Genomic DNA, 22,371 nt, shown 5'->3' on the forward strand with positions numbered 1-22,371 from the left:
CAGGGACACCTTTCACCTTCTTTTCCTGTATTTACATATCTGACAACCAGCCTGCTACTTATATGTTGTCCCGTGAGACCCTGACTTGGTGTCTTCCATAACCCAGGTCTGGGCCAGCATGTGATATACCTTGGTTAAAAAAAAAAAAAAAAGGGGGCTTCCCTGGTGGCGCAGTGGTTGAGAGTCTGCCTGCCAATGCAGGGGACACGGGTTCGAGCCCTGGTCTGGGAAGATCCCACATGCTGCGGAGCAACTAGGCTCGTGAGCCATAACTACTGAGCCTGCGCGTCTGGAGCTTGTGCTCCGCAACAAGAGAGGCTGCGACAGTGAGAGACCCGCGCACCGCGATGAAGAGTGGCCCATGCTCACCGCAACTAGAGAAAGCCCTCACACAGAAACGAAGACCCAACACAGCCAAAAATTAAATAAATAAGTAAATAAAAATAAATTAAAAAAAAAATGATGCAAGAAGAAAACATAGGTTGTTCCTTTTCCCTCTGAGTTTCTCTCAACTCCAACGTGTGTTAACTCTAGCAGCAGACCCAGCATAATAATTGTCATCAGTAATTTTGAAAATACTTAATATTACTGAATGTTCACTACATGTACAGGATTAGGTAAGTACTTAGATTGTCTCATTTAATACTGATGACAGGGCTTCCCTGGTGGCTCAGTGGTTGAGAATCTGCCTGCCAATGCAGGGGACATGGGTTCGAGCCCTGGTCCGGGAAGATCCCACATGCCGCGGAGCAACTGGGCCCGTGAGCCACAATTACTGAGCCTGTGCGTCTGGAGCCTGTGCTCCACAACAAGAGAGGGCGCGATAATGAGAGGCCCACGCACCGCGATGAAGAGTGGCCCCCGCTTGCCGCAACTAGAGAAAGCCCTCACACAGAAACAAAGACCCAACACAGCCATAAATAAAAATAAATAAATAAAAAGTTTAAAAAAAAAAAAAAAAAATACTGATGACAACCGTATAGTCCGATGCACATCTCCATCTTACAGATTGGCAACCGGAGCTGAGAGAAATTCTAGAGGAAGTATAAGTATTAAGTGATAGTACTGGATTCCAACCCTAGACAATCTGACTTCCAGCCTAGTTTCTTAAGTAGTTTTTTTACAGAAGAGTTGTGAAGTACTGCAAGGCTACAGGCCAGCATCCCTTGCATCCACCCTCCCACTCATTCCACTCTTAATAGACTGTCAGATTCTTCATCCCATACGCATGTCTCAAGACTCTGTGTAGGCCTGCATAATGGTCCTGTAGGGTAGTCCACTTGGTCCCACAGTTAAACTGTCCTTTCATGAAACACTGACTTTGGTAGGGAGGGTATAATGGTTAAATATTTATTCTCTGTTATGGGCTGAATGTTTGTGTACTCGCCTCCCCCCACATTTATATGTTGAAATCCTAACACCCAGTGTGATGGTATTAGGAGGTGGGGCTTTTGGGAGGTAATTAGTTCATGAAGGTGGAGGCCTCATGAATAGAATTAGTGCCCTTGTAAAAGAGACATGGAGCTTGCTCTCTCTACTCTCTACCATGTGTGGATACAGTGAGAAGATCTCCATCTGTAAGCATCTCAGAAATATTTCTTAGTCTGTAGAGAAGCTACTTAAACCTCTTTGTAATCCCATATTTTGCCCAGTTTATGTTTGTAAGTGAAATATTAAAATTATAAATCTTGAAAATCAGAAAGGGAGATCCTGGTTGTTTGCAGTCTTGGTGAAACACAGTATCAATATGGTATATTTCAATTTCTTTTCAAAACTATTAGAATGTATTTCCACTGGTGAGGCAATTGGGTGCATGTTTTAAAAAAAATCAGTAAGCTCATGGTTCATTGCTTACACATTCCCCTACAATGTTAGACAAACACAAATCGTTCAGGCACTTTCAAAAAACTTATTGTTCTGCTATGTCCACTAATTTCTGATTTCTCTCTGGGGGAACTTCATGGTAAGTATAGCTCTGTTTTGTGGTGGTTAGGGCAGCTAAGACTTTATATTTCAACTCTTGTAAAAGACAGAAGAAGCATTACTTTTCAAAAGCAAGTTGAAAAGTTCAAAGGCCCGGCTTCATTGCCAAATTGTGATTTGACTGTTTTCTTAAAATGAGTTTATGCTCTGATTCAGTGAAAGGAGGGTACATAATGCTTACCTCTAGTAACTACCTTGCCTATGTGTTGTAATGATGGTTCTCTGCACCATTAATCTGTCCCTGGGATCCGTTTGGATGTCAGTGGTCCTGTTGTGCACACCCCAGTTTTACATCTTAAAGTAGCTTAGAATAAGTATAGGAATATTAGTTTCCTATTGCTGCCATAGCAAATTAACACAACTTTAATGGCTTAAAATAACACAAATTTATTATCCTACAATTCTGAAGGTAAGAAGTCCAACATGAGTGTCACTGGTCTAAAATCAAGTTGTCAGTAGGGCTGTACTCTTTTTAGGAGGTTTTAGGGAAAAATTTATTTCATTGCCTTTTCCAACCTCTAGAGGCTGCCTGCATTCCCTGGCTCATGACCCCCTTCATTCATCTTAAAAGGCAGCAAGGTTCATGTTCCTGACCATTCTTCTGTTCTTAAAACTCTGACTCCTGCTGGGAACAACTTTCCACTTGCGAGAATTCATAGACTTAGATTGGGCCCACCTGGGTAATCCAGGATACTCTCCCCATCTCAGAGTCCTTAACCTTAATCACATCTGCCAAGTCCCTTCTGCCATGTCAGGTAATATATCACGGGTCTGGGGATTAGGATGTGGACAGCTTTTGGGGGAGGGTGGACATTCTTTTTACCACAGAGTAGTTTAAGACAGCAATACACAGAACTATTAAGTAAAATGTGCAAATTAGTATTGGGTAGGACTTTCATCCCCCATGTAAATGATCTCTTTCAGTTATCACCATGTGAAGTGTTTTTTTTTTCCATTTTACTTTATTATTTCCACTTTATGTGAAAATTGAGACTCATAAAATTGTCATGTCACGCTTCTAGTTACAGGAGGAGCCAAAGGCTTAATCGGCCCTCTGATTTGAGACTTCCTCCTCTTATGGCTATTCCAGATTGTTCACAAGGTAGCAGACAGAAAAGGGATGTCCTAGAAAATTACAGGCTCATTCTCGGTTCAGAAAACCCTCAGGGAATGTGGCCTATCTGTACAAGTACTTCAGGTTCCTTTTAGTAAGACTGATAACAAATGTTCCCTCTGACTTTTAAAACTTTGAGTAAAATATGCAGACAGGCCAGGGCAGAGTTTGTATTATATTTGAATAAAAATTTAGGACACAGATAATTGAATCTGAAAATCTTAATGATCTACAGATTTATTATAGGACTGCCCACCCATTCAAGAAAAAAATAGTGAATAGGTTACATAAATTTTTGTAAAGTCCATTGCTTCTCAGACTTTGAAAAATGCACCAAAATCATCTGGAGGGTTTGTTATAATGCAGATTGCCAAGCTCCACCCTCAGAGTTACTGATTTAGTAGGTCTGGGGTTAATTTGCATTTCTGAAATATTCTCAGGTGATCTTGAAGCTGCTGGTCTGGGACCACACTTTGAGTACCTACAGTGAAGACCTTTAATTTATAGGCAAAATCCATGTTTCAGGAATGAAAACAAGATGCTCCTCATTGGCTCCTTTGCAATCTGCTAGTCTCCTTTGCTTCTTGAGTTATGAACACTCTTCTTTTATGCTGGATGTAAGGCCAAACCTGAAGTGGGAATGGAAAGGAACATTCGTGCCTGCCAGTTTCTGAAGGGTGAAGGGAATGGGGCTTGGATACAAACTGCAGACCTTTTTGAAGAACTTTAGCTCCCTTTCTTAAAGTAAACTGCTTAACATCTGTTCCTCAAATAATTTTCCCATCAGTGATTCAAGGGTGCAGCAACATTTGAAAACCAATGGACTAAGGAATTTTTTTTGTGGTACATGAGTTTCTGTCTTACTGTCATCTTCATCTTCAAATCCTGGGTTTGATCCTTTTCTTTACTTTTCTGGGGTTATATCATGAACTATGATCATTACCTTCCTAAGCTGAGTCTCCAGACTACTCAAGTACTATGTCTGCTAGTCTCTGGTGTTGGCCTTTTGCTTCCTAAATGGATTGTGATTCAGAGGGGGTTGGGCTCAGGCACTGTCAGCTACCCTGGGCTACTTCCTTCCTGGCTCTTTGGACCACAGTCTCAGTCAAGCTATTGTCAAAGTGTATACTGTTCTCTCTCCAAAATACTTTTACTTGTGCTTTTCAGAATAGGATCTGGAAAATAATGCCTCCATGTCATCTAGGCAAGATCTACTTGAGTGATTTAGTGGAAATTTGGTTATTTTAGCCAAATTGGCTGGTACTGAGAGTTGCTACTAATACTGTATGTTCACAGAACTACTGATAGCATTTGTCATAGGGTGTGCTTATATCAAATAGTTAGTGATTGAAAAGGAATGTAATTAATCATGTAATTTGAGTGGTTCTGGCTTCCACTAAAAGATGTCATGAAACAAGGCATTATGATGGACAATTCACAAAGCTGTGTAGATCAGACTAAACCACATGCACAGTGTACTCAACTCTGGAGCCATGTTCTTTTTTTTTTTATGTGGTTAGCCAGGCTTTACTTTTTTTTTTTAATTATTATTTATTTATTTATTTATTTATTTGGCTGTGTTGGGTCTTCGTTTCTGTGCGAGGGCTTCCTCTAGTTGCGGCAAGCGGGGGTCACTCTTCATCGCGGTGTGCGGGCCTCTCACTGTCGTGGCCTCTCGTTGCGGAGCACAGGCTCCAGACGCGCAGGCTCAGTAGTTGTGGCTCACGGGCCTAGTTGCTCCGCTGCATGTGGGATCTTCCCAGACCAGGGCTCGAACCCGTGTCCCCTGCATTAGCAGGCAGACTCCCAACCACTGTGCCACCAGGGAAGCCCTGGAGCCATGTTCTTAGAGACCTTCTTGAATTCCTAGTGTTATCAACAAAATAATCACATGGTCGGTCCACACCTACATTTCTGACCATCAGGCTAGCTAATCAGAACACTTGGCACCCTGCGTTTACTTTATGAAAGTTTCAAAGGTTCTTTCCTAAAGGTATTTTGTCTAATAAATGAAAACTCAAATGTTGGAAACCTAGTGGCCATTTTGAAAATTTAGCACTAGCTGTTTTCACTACAAAAATGGCAAAAATGCAGTTCCAGTGGAGAAACTTACATACATTATTCATTATTTTTATTATAAAACTGACCTGGATATGAAATAGGTTGTTACTTTATCTGATGTGATCTTTAACAAGAACAGAGTAGCAGACAGTTTGAGCATAACTCTTAGAGCACTGTATGATCGAATGAGTAAAATGTCATAAAATTTTCAGTACTAGGTAGAATTCACACTGCCCATTAAATTGAAAAATGAGAGAAGCAAGACTTCTGCTGCCACACACTTTGGTAAAGAGTCTAGTTTTCTTGATATAAAAATAAAATACCCATTCTATTCTCTTTTGAGCAATATCTTTGAAATATTACTAACCTCAATGGCAGACGTTGCTTAATCTGCAAATTTATCAGCTAGCAAACCATTATTATTGCTAATAACCTTCATTCACATTACTCAGAGCTGCTGCTTCTTCCATTCTTTAACAAATGGAGTACAGCATGGTAGGCATACTGAAGCCTATTAAATTTTCACACACCATTAGTCCCCACCTCCCTTAAAGTTTAGCTTGTATTTTATTTCTTTTATGTCATTTTATCCATGAAAGCATTTTCTTTCTACTAAGGACAAATATCGAGTGAAAATTTGATGCAGTTTAATGTAATTCTCTTCTGTAATTTAGTTAAAAAATAGTTAAAGCATGAACTGAAAGTGGATATGTGAAAATGTGGTGACTCAGTCTGTTAACAATATTTTAAAAGTAAAAATAATTTGTTTTGGCTGTGTGAATGCTGCCAAACTCACTATATAGTATATAACTTAAAAATAGCAACCCCCAAAATCCTTTAGTTTGACTGGCGTGATTCATCATGACTGCATCACAACAAACTCTTTTCAACAAGATTATTTTTCAAGGTTGAGTTTAGAAAACATTGACTTTTTAATCCTCTTCCGTTCATTTATTTAACTTTTGGTATGCAGTGTTTTGGTACTTTCCACCAAAATTTCCGCCAAATTAGATAAAAGTGTTTTCAGGGAATGGCATACAAATAAAACAGAACTACTTTTCAGCTTCTAATAATTTGCTGTTCCTTTCATAAATTTCCAGAGGGAAGGCAACCTTTCAATTAATGGTGGGTATTTGGCCTTTGGCCAAATATAGTAAAGACAGACTTGCTAATCACATTCATGATGATTTTCCAGCAATTCTTGCCAATTAAGGTATTCATATGCTAGTGCAAACTTAGGTATGTCTCAAGCCACAGATAGGCCTTTTTGGATCAAGGCTTGATCCAGAAGGTAGGATATATGTTGTGAAGGTCAGGAGAACCAGTTTTGTTTCCCAGCAGGTCAGGAAAATAAAGTCTACAAGTTTTCACAATAGCTGAACTAGGATAAATGTGACTGATGGGATTATGTCCTTGAATAATCAAATTTTTAATGATTAAAGAATATTATAAGCATTTATAATATTATAAATTATAAGCCTTTATAAAGCCAGGTCCAGCATGTAAAGAGCTTAGAAGTCTGAACTCCCATCCTTGCAACAAGGAAAAAGCTGAACAAACTGAAAATTACCAGCTCTATAGATTCATCAAAGAATGGAAGCCACAGGGCAAACTGCTGCCCCCAAACTGTGAACACAGACAAACACAGAGAATCACAGTTTATGGGGAGCAGAAGGCATTGCTATACCTTGGTAGGAACACTTAAAGGGTAATTAATTGTTGGAGACTAGCTTGAGAGAGAGAAACTTTTGTGAGCCCAACCTTAGGAAGGCCTCCACGCTTTCCTGAGTTTTACCTCCAGGAGCCCCACCAGGAGAAAATTTGGAGGAAAATTCCATTCATGCTTTTAGCAGGGGGAAGGGAAAAGTAACCATTTTGAAATAAGCTGAGGCCTGTCCTCATTGGAAACTGTTTTACCAGAGTCTGATTGACTTGGGTTTTACCAGAACCTAACTTCCCTGGAGGAAGAGAAAGACCTAAATCTGGCTCCCTCTAGCCTTCCTGCCTCACCTAAGGGGAGAGGAAAAGAAAAAAGCTGAGGGCTTCCCTGGTGGCACAGTGGTTGAGAATCTGCCTGTCAGTGCAGGGGACACGGGTTCGAGCCCTAGTCTGGGAGGATCCCACATGCCGTGGAGCAACTAGGCCCGTGAGCCACAACTACTGAGCCTGCGCGTCTGGAGCCTGTGCTCCGCAACAAGAGAGGCTGCGACAGTGAGAGGCCCGCGCACCGCGATGAAGAGTGGCGCCCACTCTCTGCAACTAGAGAAAGCCCTCACACAGAAACGAAGACCCAAAACAGCCAAAAACAAACAAATAAATAAAGAAATAAAATTAAAAAAAAAAAAGAAAAAAGCTGAGAAGCACTTGTGAAGGTCAGAGTCCAGGGACACAGTGTCAATAAAAGACTGAAGCTTAATCATAGGAATGTAGAATGCCTACCCCCCACCTGCCCTGCCACACACCTACCACCACATCAATAGGCCTTCTGTAAAATAATGAGTTACAGTTGAAACAACTGTAAGCCTCAGGCCCTATTTAAGAAGGAATCTCTAGGGAAAACAAGGGAGACAAAAACAAGGACCCTAGAGGAAATTTTTGCCTCTGAAATCACACCTGCAGTGAAAGAGTAAACAAAACCTAACTCTTAGCCTTATGAACATAAAACCTCACACGAAAGGATTGTTTACCCCAGTTCCTTTTACCTGATATATCATATCTGGCTTTCAACAGAAAATTGCAAGGTATGCTAAAAAAGAAAAAATAGTCTGAAGAGACAAAGCAAGGGTCAGAACCAGACCCTTATGGCAGAGATTTTGGAATCACCAGATAGGGAATTTAACTGTGATTAATATGCTAAGGGCCCAAATGGAAAAAGTGGACAATATACAAGAACAGATAATAGAGATTAAAACTCAGATTCAAAAGGAAGTGCTAGAAATCAAAAACACTTTAGTAAAGAAAAACTATCTTTAATGGGCTGATCAGCAGACTGGAGAGAATCAGTGAGCTTAAAGATATGTCAATAGAAAGTTGAACTGAAAGGCAAAGAGAAAAAAAGAAAAGGAACAGAGAAAGAGTAAATGTCTCTTAAGCTACAGAAATAATGGTGTCCATCGTATGTGTAATGGGGTTGTGTGTGTGCGTGTGCATGCTTGTGTGAGTTAATTTTTTTAAAAAAACTATGATATCCATACAGTTTTGGAGCTTCATTTATCCAACATTGTGCTTTGTGAGAAATTTTATATGCCACTATAGAATACATTATTTTATTAAAGTCTGCCATTTCCTACCTCCAACCTTTATGCCTCCTCAGTCTGTCAAATGTATTTGTTTATGTATTTTTCTTTAATATATAGAATACTTTATCATCTAGTATGAGACTGTGTCTGTATGAGTTTGCTAGAGGGAAATTGTGAATCTCAACAAAAATATTAAATACTAATGTGCAACTTCTGAGACACTTTGCTTTCCATACGTAGGTTTTGCCAACAATGAGTTTAGCAAACATTTTCCAGAAAGGAATGAAAATGACACAATTTCAGGCAAAGTGCTGAAGCTTTACATTAGTGATGAAAGAAAAATAAATTTAAATGTTGAAAGCTGCAGAATATTTAATTGCAATATTTACAAGAGACTTCTCTTTTGAAGTTTCTCATTTTTTATAATTGTGTTCATGGACGGTTGTGTAATTTTTTGAGGGAAGATAGGGGTATATTGAAACATTTAAATTTTACTAGGGTTGTGGTCCAATTGAAGTAAATCTTTGCAAACTGTTAACAGAAAAAAATTTGTTCAGAAATATGAACTAGCTTTCCCTGATATCTAATGGATAGTTTGTTCATTGATTACTTGTTAAAGTTGAAAGTATTTTTAAGAGTTTTTTTACTGCTCCCCTGTTTCTATAAATGATGTCTCATCTGGTGAAAATAATAGTCACCCTCTCCTGACTTTCTCTTTTTGTCTCATGATTTGATCAACAAAACAACTAAAAAGGGACCGTGGAGAAAGTTTAGAGGTCACTTTTTAAGGAAAGAAGAAAAACGAAGAAAAGAGAAAAGGGATATGTTAGGGTGAAGGAAGTAAAAAAAAGTTTCCAGGATGAATGTCTTAGGGGGAAAAAAGACAGCAAAAATAAGGAAATAAGGAAAATAATTAAAGGAATAAACCTAAGTTTTCATGCTTTTTTTGTCTCTGCCCTAATTATATGGTATCATCATTTGATTCTTAATTGACCAGGAAAAGTTTAGCTATGGGAAAAAATAAGGGCGGGATCATGTTATGAGACTGTTTCTCAGTTCCTTTTTTGCTTTTATTGGTATTACTTCTCTTGTTGCACTTATAAACCTTGCCCTTTGCAAGTCAGAAGGAGTACAGACATAGCACAGAAGTTAATATGTATCACAGCCCTGAAATTAATCACATCTTCTGAGATAGTAAAAATTCATTTTGCAATAGTGGACTGCAGTGTGCAGTTGATCATAGTGTACTGCTTCCTTGTTTCTTACAGTATCTGGATTTTAAGGTGTTCTTTTTTTGTCAATTACTGTGTTTATCTTCAAACTGTATTTCTGTGACAACAAATTACAGATATAAAATTCAGTTTGATTTTTTTAAACTGGTAAGCCTTAAAAATAAAACCTTTCGACTTTTCATCTTCCCATCTATTTTATTCAGTAAAAATAGCATTCATACACCATCATAGCCCTAGGCAAGCTATTCATGAATTCTAACTGCTTGATCTCATGATTAACATAGTCATAGAAACCTTAACAGTGAGCTTTTGCTTATGATTTCTCTTTGATGAGATGTTCAAATACAGCTCCAAATTGAATTTATTTACAAAAACACGTGTGTATATATATTCTATGTAAATATTTTATATATTCTACATATGGCATGAAGCGTGACTCTATAGGTTATAATTGAATTGTTTTGTCAAATTTTAAAAATGTATATCTTCTCCAATATGCACTTGCATCTCTGCTAACTTGAGTGGAGTTTTATAAAATTGGTTGCTCACATTTAAAAAATTTGCTAGTCTCTTGTCTGTTTCTTACTCTGTTCATTCTATGTTTTTTTAATTAATTGGATGTAAAAAGTACATGCTGTGCTAAAATAAGTCACCTAAGGTCTTTGCCTTGGAGCAACTGTCTCTGGGACTAACCTCTCATGTAATTTTTTTTTTTTTTTAACATCTTTATTGAAGTATTGCTTTACAATGGTGTGTTAGTTTCTGCTTTAAAACAAAGTGAATCAGTTATACATATACATATGTTCCCATATCTCTTCCCTCTTGCATCTCCCTCCCTCCCACCCTCCCTATCCCACCCCTCTAGGTGGTCACAAAGCACAGAGCTGATCTTTCTGTGCTATGCGGCTGCTTCCCACTAGCTATCTATTTTACATTTGGTAGTGTATATATGTCCATGACACTCTCTCATGTAATATTAATAGCACATAAGAACAACCTGAAAGAAGTGTTAAGCTGCTATAGCCTCCTGAAAACCTAGAGAATGTTATAGTTGTCAGCTTTCATCTTGTGTTTTTCTTAATATATACATTTATATTTCTTTTCTTTGCTCTTAATCCTGAAGAATCTTTCCTACCTAAGGTTTTGTAGTAATAGTATTAATCTCTCAATGTAGATCATCATTCTGTTTGCAAAATTGTAATTGTGATATTCTGAAGGCCATAGCTAGGGAAGAAATCTTTCTGGTGATATTCTGAAGGCCATAGCTAGGGAAGAAATCTTTCTGGTGATTCCTATTTTACATTTTAGGAATCTGATATTGATGAGAGCCATATTTCAAGAGAAATAATGTGCTTTGTAATCCATGTGGTGGTCTTTCCTTGCCCATCTACATACCTCTGTTGCCTCAAGCCATTTTTTAGAAAAAGAATGAAAGTGGGGAGGCCTGACCTACCTTACTTGGCCTTGTGGATAAATCGCAGTCATAGCTTGTACATCACATTTAGGATGCTGCTGAAGTCTGCTATTGCCTATGGCATGGGGATGGGGCTGTACCTTCTGTATGCTAGAGTCTATTATAATCTCCTGTTCCCAAAGTGAATATGTAAAATATTAAGGGAAACTTAATGAATTTACTGTAGGCTTCAGGTAGTTGACCCAAAGTTACCTGTTGCTTTGTTCAGTAGGTGGAAGATGAGGTGGCTTAGCTACCCGACTGCTTGTCACATCAGGATCAATGACTTGGACTAGGTCTTGAACCGTGGAATGGGTAGATGTCACACCTGAACATTTTAAACTTCAGTGTCTTCATTTTCTGCCCCTGTCCTTCAGTCCTCTCACTCTAGCCTCTTTTCTTTTGTCTGGAGGCTCCCCTCCCAACCACACACATACACAAATACAGAGAATTTCCTAACCCCTCTCTTTCCTATTATCCCTTGTGTTTTTCAAATTTTGTAGCCTAAATCATCTGCTGAAGGCTTTTCTCCCCTTTCTTGATGGTTTTCTGCTGGCTCTGCAGAGATGGATGCTTTGTGCTAGGGTTTCTGTGTCTTTTGGCTGTTAGAGGAGAATAATGAAGACTTTGTTTCCCATTTTAACAGAAGAAATAGATGATGTTGTGGGGTAGGGGTTTTTATTCCAGGCTGTAGCTTATTTTCACCCAAAGTATTCGAAATCAAACACACCTCCCACTGTGATGACTCATTTATTTCTAAAGGTCCCCATCTGGTCTCTGTGAGAAATTCATATTCTTCCTATTAACATAACTTTGACCTTATTTGTAATAAACAAATAACTAATGACTCTGATCTTACTAGAACGCAAGAGCATCCGCCTTTCTGCCTTGGGCTATGTGAAAAATTGTATTACATTAACAGGCAATGAAAGGTGGTTATGTCTATTTGCCTCTCTTCAGTTTCTAGATTTCTTCATGAATAATAGGGATGGGAAAGAAATTCAGTCCACCAAATTAGTTCTTAAAAAATAATTTGTCCAGTGTTGTGCTGAAATTAGTAAACCAGGAAACATAGCCTCTAAGAGAGACTCATTTTCTTCATTCCCGCTCTAATCAGTGTAGATTTTATGTCCTCTGTCAAAAATATAGGAATGTTTCCAGATACCTTTATGGAACATTCTTTTTATTTTTATTTTTTCAAACTTTCAAGATAATCTAGAATAAAATTATAGATGCTTTTGTTTATGAAGGGAGGATCATAAGATAATCTAAGAAATTTAGCTTAGAACATCTATGTGTTCTTTGAGAATAATTAAGATTAGTCTCAGTCACTTAGATCTCTGAATCTTCTCGGAACTATTTTTGGTTAATGTTGAAAAAAGTACAAAAGCACTCATGGCTGCTCTCCTCAAAGAATGAATATTTTCACAAATGTGATTATTTTTTGTAAATAGCCACAAAATAGTATAGTTTCCGCTTATGAAAATGAACTTCACATGTTCAACTGTTATTAAATAAGACCTTCAGACTCTTAGACTATTTGTAATATTTTGATAAATAATATGTATCAGAGCTTTAATTTTTCTGAATTCTCTTTTACCTCTACTGTGGTATCTGCTTCTTTCTCTGGTTAGCTGAAACTTGCTATTTTAGTCCTAATCCTTAACTAATCTGTTACTGGCCGTTGTAACAGGTAGAACCTATTCCTCACCCCTGGTACCTACCATTCTTATATCTCCTTTTCATTTCATCTTTATGTTTCTAGATGGCTTTTTTCTTTTCATCTTTGCCTATTGCCTTTACCCTGTCATTACCAAATATCTTCCCCTTTCCTGCTATTCTTCTAAAATTATTTGCTATAACTATATTTTCATCATTTTGTTGCTGGACTTTACCTCCTTTCCAAGGGTCTTAGAATGGGAAGGAGAATGATCTAATGATATGTGGAGTAACAAGAATTGCATCTTATCCCTCCACTGTTCCAAATGAAATACCATTATCCATTCATGAGTTCATTGATTACCTACGATGCCATGTGCCAGACAGACATGGTGCTAGGGGCCCTAGGGACACAAAGACAAACATGCTGTTGTTCCTGAAGTCAAGAACCTTTCACAGTAAGCTCCAGAGAAATGTCTGATTCAGGTATACCTTGGTTTATGATGGCAGATAATTCATAGCCTTGAGACTATTATGATGGCAAATTATTGTAGATCTCCATATCCATATTTGAATCCTATGCACTAACCAGTCCTTTTGCATTGCTGGAGAGTGAAGGTAGTCTGAACTACTATTTCTAAATAATTGAAAAATTTCTGGGTTCTTGATCTGTTTTTTTTGTGTGTGGGGGGGATTATCTTAAATATATTTCACTTTTCTCTTCCTATGATTGATTTGATTTAGGTTATTGGAAATGGTGGGTAGTGTGATTATCATGATACAGCAGTTAGAAGGTAACAATACAAAATGGTGACCAAAGTTAAGATTCACTTTTATATGAAATAATAGAGTGAAAAATATGTTCACATTTTTCAAATTGTGTTTATTTGGGAAATGCAATTAATAATATTTTTACATTACCAGGAAAAAAAACTTAGTTGACATTAATTGCCTAGTACATGACAGTTGTTCTGCCTTACATGTGTTACCTGATTTAACATTCTAGCTGAGCTGTTGTTTTGATGTCAAATACCTAGCCAGCTTATTCTGCTATATTCCATATGATGTTAGTAACTTTAGTGTTGGAAATAGATAACACCAATTAAAATTTGTAGTTTTTTTTAAAAATTTTTATTTATTTATTTATTTATTTATGGCTGTGTTGGGTCTTCGTTTCTGTGCGAGGGCTTTCTCTAGTTGTGGCAAGAGGGGGCCACTCTTCATCGCGGTGCGCGGGCCTCTCATTATCGCGGCCTCTCTTGTTGCGGAGCACAGGCTCCAGACGCGCAGGCTCAGCAATTGTGGCTCACGGGCCCAGCTGCTCCACGGCATGTGGGATCCTCCCAGACCGGGACTCGAACCCGTGTCCCCCGCATTGGCAGGCAGACTCTCAACCACTGCGCCACCAGGGAAGCCCTGTAGTTTTTATCTAAGTATTTTTGTGCATAGGCAGTCTTTTCTTTGTGGTTAATTTATGTGCATATCTTAAAAGTAAAGTTTCTTTAGAAATAATTGGTTCAGCCAAGTGTTTACTCGAATTCTCCCTCTCTAGTAGATGCTGTAATTTATAATATGCTTTTCTGTTCCTTTCCTGTTATTGCAAATCTTTGTTCAAACTCTGGTCCCCATGTTCACATTTTTTTCTAATGTCAGTACCTGGTTAAGAATACAGTATTAGGACTAGAAATCATAAGGGTTCACGAAGACTAGGAGGCGAATACTGCTGTTTCCCACTCTGCTGTTCTGGTGGGATGCTTTCCTCAGACCTTGTCCTTCTGTCTTGCTCCTGTGTATCTCAAAGTCCTTGTTTTCCTCTCAGTTTGCTTGAGAGCCTGCTGAGATGAAGAGTTCTAAAATAAAGTTTAAATTTACTTCCGTCTTTTATGTTTGCAAGCATCCTTCATTATCCTCTGTATTTGTTTTCCTTGTAGGTGCAAATGAGGTGGAATGTGAAATGAGTGACATTGCTGCTGGTAGTAATCAATCTTAGAAAACACCAAGAAAAGGTTTTCATTTAAGGAAAGGATTATAGGGGAAAAAATTCTATAAAAATATAGTATTTACTTCTACACTAGACCAAGAAGGAAATTCTGGGTAAAAAACAGTCTGGTTCCTAGGCCAGGTGAAATAAGGTAGGTAATCTAATTGCTTGGACACATAGAAGAGGCTGGTAGAAATCAGTAAACTAAGACATGTTCCACATGACTTCTTATATTATTTTCCTCTAAACTCCTAAAAATACACTTCTTGCCCTTCACTCTATCCACTTCTTACAGCTGCCTTGCTGGATCCCTTGTCTTAAGTCTTGGAATTCACCAACATGAAGTTAGGCATGGTTCTCCTTTCAGGAGGCCCAGGAAAGTCAGATTATTTCCAGCTTTAGAAGTACATCAGAAGCTAACTGGCTTTGTTGTGCTGTTAGAAACTCATTATCAGATTCTCCTTCCAAAACATATTCCGCTATACAATACCATACCTATGTATTCACCACTAGAAAATTATTTCTTAGAGGCTTTCTGGGTTTCTAAGAAATTAAAAGGCAGATTTCCCCGTGGTTATTAGCACATATGAGCATATGGGTGATTATGACACACCTAAGAACAGATTGCCAAACAATATATCGTAAGATGTGTGACCAGAGAATTTATGCCACCTCCCAGTTCCAATGGCTTTACTGATTCTAGTAAATTTATGTTTTACATAATTTGTAATAAGTTTAAGTTATAAGTATAAACTGTGTCCTGATTACTAATACTGATGTCTATTTAAAAATGAAAGTAAAAATATTTGTAAAGTAATATTTGGCATGACTTAATTTTCTGGGAAAATTTCAGATGTTATCTAATATTGTATTCAACTCAGTTTTCCTTTTTTTGGCTGCGTTGGGCCTTCGTTGCTGTGTACAGGCTTTCTCTAGTTGCGGCAAGCGGGGGCTACTCTTTCTTGCAGTGCGCGGGCTTCTCATTGCAGTGGCTTCTCTCGTTGCAGAGCACGGGCTCTAGGTGCTTGGGCTTCTGTAGTTGCAGCATGTGGGCTCAGTAGTTGTGGCTCATGGGCTCTAGAGTGCAGGCTCAGTAGTTGTGACACACAGACTCTGTTACTCCGTGGCATGTGGGATCTTCCCGGACCAGGGATCAAACATGTGTCCCCTGCATTGGCAGGCAGATTCTTTTTTTTTTTTTTTATCTAAACAGCAGGTTTTATTTTAGCCTTAATATAAACACAGGAAAGTTCTGGTAAAACACAACCATACAATTTCTTGTCTACTTGGTATATAGTGGGGATTGGCAAAAGAGTCACATATAACTCAGTATGGAAGCTATAGTTTCCTTTTCTGATTATGGATTTCTTCTTTCAACTCAGAGTCTCCATTTCCAGTTTTTGAGAATCTTTGGTTCAGCTCAAAGATAATTCCTATATCTCAATTGCATAGCTTGTATCATTAATTTCAGAGATAAATTATGATAATGAGATATCAATCTTCAACAACATTGACTGGCTAACCTATAGAGAACAAGACTGTAGAACTCCTATTACATTAAGAAATAATAATTTACTGTAAATACAGTAATTTCCTGAAGAAATAGTTTATGGATGTCTTTGAAGTTGCAAATCAGTATCTTCCACCTCTAGTGTATTCTATTTCTACAGAAACAGTCATGTCATTAGCCTATGAAAAAAGACTCCATGATCTAATAAACAGACAAAAGACAATCCAAGTACAAGTTTTTAATAAAGATAATTACAAAAGATGGAAAAATCAGCTCAGAAAGGCCAATTACTTCTTTAATAGAGCAGTTTTTTGACATAATAACACATCAGTTTTAAATACTATCACATAAAGCATGGTGGAGAAAAGAAATTTTGCTTCATAATTAGAAAACTCACAATAAAACTTGCCAAGAAAAACAAACCCAAAAAAGCCATTTTGAAAATAAATACAGTCCATGCCAAAGTAGTATAAAATGAAGCCAGAAGTCTTCAAAAAGAAAACATTTTTCTTCCCAATATTTTCTCACTGAAAGTGATGAGACTCTCAGATTCAGGGGTTGCTGAGCTGCTCTGATTTGGCTCCTTTGGTATCTGTTTTTTCACCACTATTGTCCTTGGATTTATCTTCTTCTTTAACATCTGTTTTTTTGTCCTCCGTTTCCTTCTTGTCTTCTTCAATTCTAGCTTTCTTTGCTCCTTTCTTATGATCAGCCACATTTCTACGACCTCCCTCTCCTTTGTCCTCAGAATCTGAGAATTCTTCATCACAAGCTATCCATTTGTCTGATGCTCGAATAGAAATTGTCTTGTCTGGATCTTCTCCATCTTCATCTCCACTGTCTTCGTGAACTGCATCTTCTGGAATAGCTTGCATTTGGACGCCAGTTGCATGTGGCAACATGCGTAAATTTTCAAATAAATGCTGTTTTATCTTTTCCATATATTCTGGAGTGTTCTGGTTTGTCATGTTTGAAGGACTAATATGCAGTTTGAAGTCTGGTCCAAAATACTCAAAGTAATCATTATATGGCAGTTCATTGGGAATCTCACAATCAAGGGCAACAGCAGTCTCATATGTCCAACATTGAGCAACATTGCAGATTGTGTATCCACCACCCCCAAGCATCAGTAATGGTAAATTGAAAGTTTTTACAACTTCTACACATTTAGCATGACCTTTGACTGTCAAATTGAAGCAACCAAGTCTATCACCGGATAGTGAGTCTGCACCACACTGTAGCACCACAGCACTAGGTTGATACATCTCCATCACTTTTGAGATAATAGGCTTAAATATCTGCCCATATGATTCATCATCTATACCATCTCTCATTGGAAAATTGACAGCATAGTATTTGCCTTTTCCTGCACCAATATCCCTCAAGTCTCCCATTCCAGGAAAGTATTCCCCATATTTATGGAATGATACAGTCATTACATGATCTGTTGTATAAAAAGCTTCTTCAACACCATCATGATGATGGATATCAATATATAAGACTCTCTGATGATACTTTAGTAATTCAAGGATGGCAAGCCACAATATCATTAACATAACAGAATCCTGATGCTTCTGATTTCTTAGCATGATGTAATCCTCCAGCCCAGTTAACAGCCATATCAGTTTGTTGTCGGTTTAACTTCACAGCCCCAGCAACTGAACCACCAGTTGAAAGCTGACAAAACTCAAAGAGCCCATCAAACACTGGACAATCCTCTCCAGCATTAAATCTCTGCATCTGCTTACTATACTCGGACATGTTATTTGGTCTTATTGAACGTAGAAATTTGATGTACTCATCGCTGTGGTATTTTGTCATTTCTTCAGCAGTGGCTTTATGGGGCCTATATATTTCCATTTTTCTCTACAAGCCATAATTTAGCAGCAAGTTATGGGTCATGCGGATCCTATGAGGTTTCATGGGATGACCCTGTCCGTAATAATAATTTCCAATATCACCATCGTAGTAGTAGCAGACTTTCTTCTTGCCGCCTCCCTGACGGTACGCCATGGGCTCCCCGACCACCGCCGCCTCTGGCTCCTCCTCTGGCTGCTGCTGTTGCTGCTGCTGCTGCCACTGCGGCTCGGCAGGGAGAGAAGAGGGCTGGGGCGAAGGTGGCGGGGGTGTGGCAGTGCCACGGGGAAAGGCAGGCCAGAGGGCCGGAGGGAAGAGAGGAGGGGAGTGCGGGGAGGGCTCGGTACCGCCTGGCCGAGAGCGTGGACCAGGGGGTGGCAGCGGCGCCAACTTGTGACCTGGCAGGCAGATTCTTAACCACTGTGCCACCAGGAAAGTCCAATTTTCCTTAATGAATTAACTGTGTTCTATTTTTAGTGTGATACATCTGTTGTCTATTTCTTTCCTCCTATCATAAGACTTTTTGACCATTCATTCACTTAGTTGATATTTCTTGAATACTTGCTTTGTTCTAAGTAATGGCTTATAACATAGCCCTAAACAGTATATATCCCTGCCCTGCCTTACACAAAACCAGGGAGTTAGAGATTTTTTTTGGTTACTTGCTAGTAACAACATCCTTATCCTCATAATCTTTCTCTGTAGCTAGATAAAATTACTGTAAAAATTTCTATTAAAAATGCCTCTTATGGAGGGAATGTACCTCAATGTAATAAAGGGCATATATGATAAGCCCATATCTAATATCATACTCACTGGCAAAAGCTGAAAGCTTTTTCTCTAAGATCAAGAACAAGATAAAGATGCCCACTCTCACCACTTTTATTTAACAACATGGAATTGGAAGTCCTAGCCAGAGCAATTAGGCAGGAAAAGGAAATTAAAGGTATCAAGTTGGAAAGAAAAAAGTAAAACTCACTATTTGCAGATGACATGATAGTACATATAGAAAACCCAAGACTCCACCAAAAACAGAACTGAAAAATGAATTCAGTAAAGTTGCAAGATACAAAATCAGTATACTGAAATCTGTTGCATTTCTATACACCAATAATGAAGTACCAGAAAGAGAAATTAAGAAGACAGTTGCATTTACAATTGCATCAGAAATCATAAAATACCTAGGAATAAGCTTATCAGAGGAAATGAAAGACCTGTACACTGAAAGCTATAAGACATTGATGAAAGCAATTGAAGACACAAATAGATGGAAAGATATTTCATGCTCTTGGATTCAAAGAATTAATATTGTTAAAATGTCCGTACTACCCAAGGAAATCTATAGATTTAGTGCAATTTCTATGAAAAATTCAATGGCATTTCTCACGGAAATAGAACAAACAATCCTAAAATTTGTATGAATCCACAAAAGATCCTGAATAGTCCATGCAATCTTGAGAAAGAACAAAGCTGGAGGCACAACACTCCTTCATTTCAAACTGTATTACAAAGCTTTAGTAATCGAACAATATGGTATTGGCATGAAAACAGACACACAGATCAATAGAACAGAAAAGAGAGCCCAGAAATAATCTCACACATATATAGGTAATTAATTTACAACAAAGGAGGGGGACTTCCCTGGCGGTCCAATGCTTAAGACTTTGCCTTCCAATGCAGGGGGTGCAGGTTCAATCCCTGGTCGGGGAGCTAAGATCCCACATGCCTCGTGGCCAAAAAACCAAAACATAAAACAAAAGCAATATTGTAACAAATTCAGTAAAGACTTTAAAAATGGTCTACATCTAAAAAAGCTCAAAAAAAAATTACAACAAAGAAGCCAAGAATCTATAATGGGGAAAGGAGAGTCTCTTCAATAAATGGTGTTGGGAGAACTGGACCACTCTCTTATTCCATGCACAGAAATTAACTCAAATGGATTAAAGACTTGAACCTAAGACCACAAGATTCCTAGAAGAAAACATAGCCAATAAACTCCTTGACATTGGTCTTGACAGTGTGTGTGTTTTTTTTTTTTTGGATCTGGCAACAAAAACAAAGGAAACAAAAGCAAAAAAAATATAGGGGACTACATCACACTAAAACTTCTGTACAGCAAAAGAAGTCAACAAAATGAAAAGGCAACCATCTGAATGGGAGAGAATATTTGCAAATCATATATCTGATAAGGGGCTAATATCCAAAATATATAAAGAATGCATACAACTCAATAGCAAAAAAAAAAAAAAAAAAATCCAATTTAAAAAATAGTAGAGGATCTTAATAGATGTTTTTCCAAAGAAGACATGCAGATGTGTCCAACAGGTACATGAAAAGATGCTCAGTACCACTAATCATCAGGGAAATGCAAATCAAAACCCCAGTGAGGTATCACCTCACACCTGTTAGGATGGCTGTTTTCAAAAAGAGAAGAGTCAACAAGTGGTGGGAAGAGTATGGAGAAGAGAGAACATTTGTGCACTGTTTCTGGGAATGTAAATTGGTGCAGCCACTATGGAAAACAGTATGGAGGTTCCTCAAAAAATTAAAAATGTAACTACCGTATGATGCAGTAATTCTACTTTTGGGTATTTATCCAAAGAAAATTAAAATACTAACTTGAAAAGATATCTGCACCCCATGTTTATTGCAACATTATTTACAGTAGCCAAGTTATGGAAACAACCTGTGTCCATCAATGGATATACGGATAAAGGCATTATGGTATGTATATATACAATGAAATGCTATTCAACTGTAAGAAAGAATGAGATTTTCCTGTTTAAAACATCATGCATGGACCTTGAAACATTAGGCTAAGTGAAATAAGCCAGAGAAAGACAAATGTATTATTTCATTTATATGTGGAATAAAAACAAAACCAAAACAACAAAAATAAACCTCATGGATACAGAGAACAGATTGGTGGTTGCCAGAAGCAGGGGTGTGGGGGTGCGTGAAATGGGTGAAGGGAGACAAAAGGTACAAACTTCTAATTATAAAATAAGAAATGAGGATGTAATTTATAGCATGGCAACTATATGTTGCCTATTTGAAAGTTATTGAGAAAGTAGATCTTAAAATTTCTCACCACAAGAAAAAAAATTCTGTAAATACGTATGGTGATGGATGTTAACTAGACTTTACTGTGGTGATCATTTCACAACGTATAGAAATGTTGAATTATTTTGTTGTAAGCCTGAAACTAATACAATGTATATCAATTATACCTCAATAAAAAAAGGAAAAATACCTCTTTTTATCATAAAAAGACATACTAGTAACAAATAAGCTAAACCAAGTGAAAAGTGTATATATATTGGAAAGTCAGTCTCTGTTCACATATATACATACATATATACACATACCTACATACATATATCCTTCCAGATTTCTTGTGCATTAAAGTTATATTTTACATAAATGGGATCATACTGGTTGCTACTGTACGTCCTATTCTGCTACATTTTTTTCCCTCACAAGTATGTTAAATATTAAAAAATTTCCATCTACTTTACTTCTTTCGATTACAATATTTTCATTTTAACTGTTTGTCTGGCATTCTACTTCCTGGATTAATCGTGCTCCAGGAGGTGGATATTTATGTTTTTTTCTCACTTTCCACTGTTTTAGACAATGATGAAAAACAACAATAAATTTCATTGCTATTTTAAATCATTGTTAACATTTGTTATTCTTTGATTATGAATAAAGCAGAGCAGTTTTTCTCATAGATCAGAAGCCTTATTATCCAATGTGTAGGCTAGCACTTCATCTGCTAGGTTTCTGTTATAAACTTGGAATCATTGCTACCCACTTGTACATTTTCCCTGCATTCTCCAGGAGAATCCTAGAAACAAATTTCCCAGGATACTTTTTTCTAATGGTTGTCAATTATATTCAATAAGAGGCATTCAAAGGATATTAATTATTAGAGAACTAAAATCAGAATTGAAAATTGGATGGTTTTGGATTGACTTGTGCTGAAATTAATCTGTTGTACAGATCAGTTTCGGTGACCCAGCTGACCTAATTTGAAGTTTTGATTCAGTTGGGTCAATGGATTACCACTGAACATTTGCAACAGTTCTGCTGAACTCAGTCCATATGAAAATTATGTAAATAATTTTCAAATAGCTGCCATAAAAATGAGAAGTGACTCAAATTTATTGGTGATTCTCTGCCTTTCAGGAACAAGATAGCAGTTTCTACATTTTCTCTTTGGGGGTCCCATTTCTGCTGTTATGTCTATACAAGTGATGCTTTATCAACTGATATAGTG

At 37.7% G+C, this 22,371-nt stretch overlaps 1 long non-coding RNA gene and 1 pseudogene across 2 annotated transcripts in view; both read right to left on the reverse strand.

Moving 5' to 3' along the window:
* Positions 1-22,371, reverse strand: part of LOC309631848 — a 466,259-nt gene that overhangs the window by 79,062 nt on the left and 364,826 nt on the right. The window lies entirely within an intron of this gene.
* LOC309631675 (histone deacetylase 2 pseudogene) lies at positions 16,456-18,311 on the reverse strand (annotated as a pseudogene). Its single transcript has one exon. The product of its transcript is annotated as a histone deacetylase 2 pseudogene (transcript).

Source organism: Balaenoptera borealis (assembly GCF_965194805.1).
Source record: "Balaenoptera borealis genome assembly, chromosome: 7".
In the NCBI taxonomy this organism is placed as follows: Eukaryota; Metazoa; Chordata; class Mammalia; order Artiodactyla; family Balaenopteridae; genus Balaenoptera; species Balaenoptera borealis.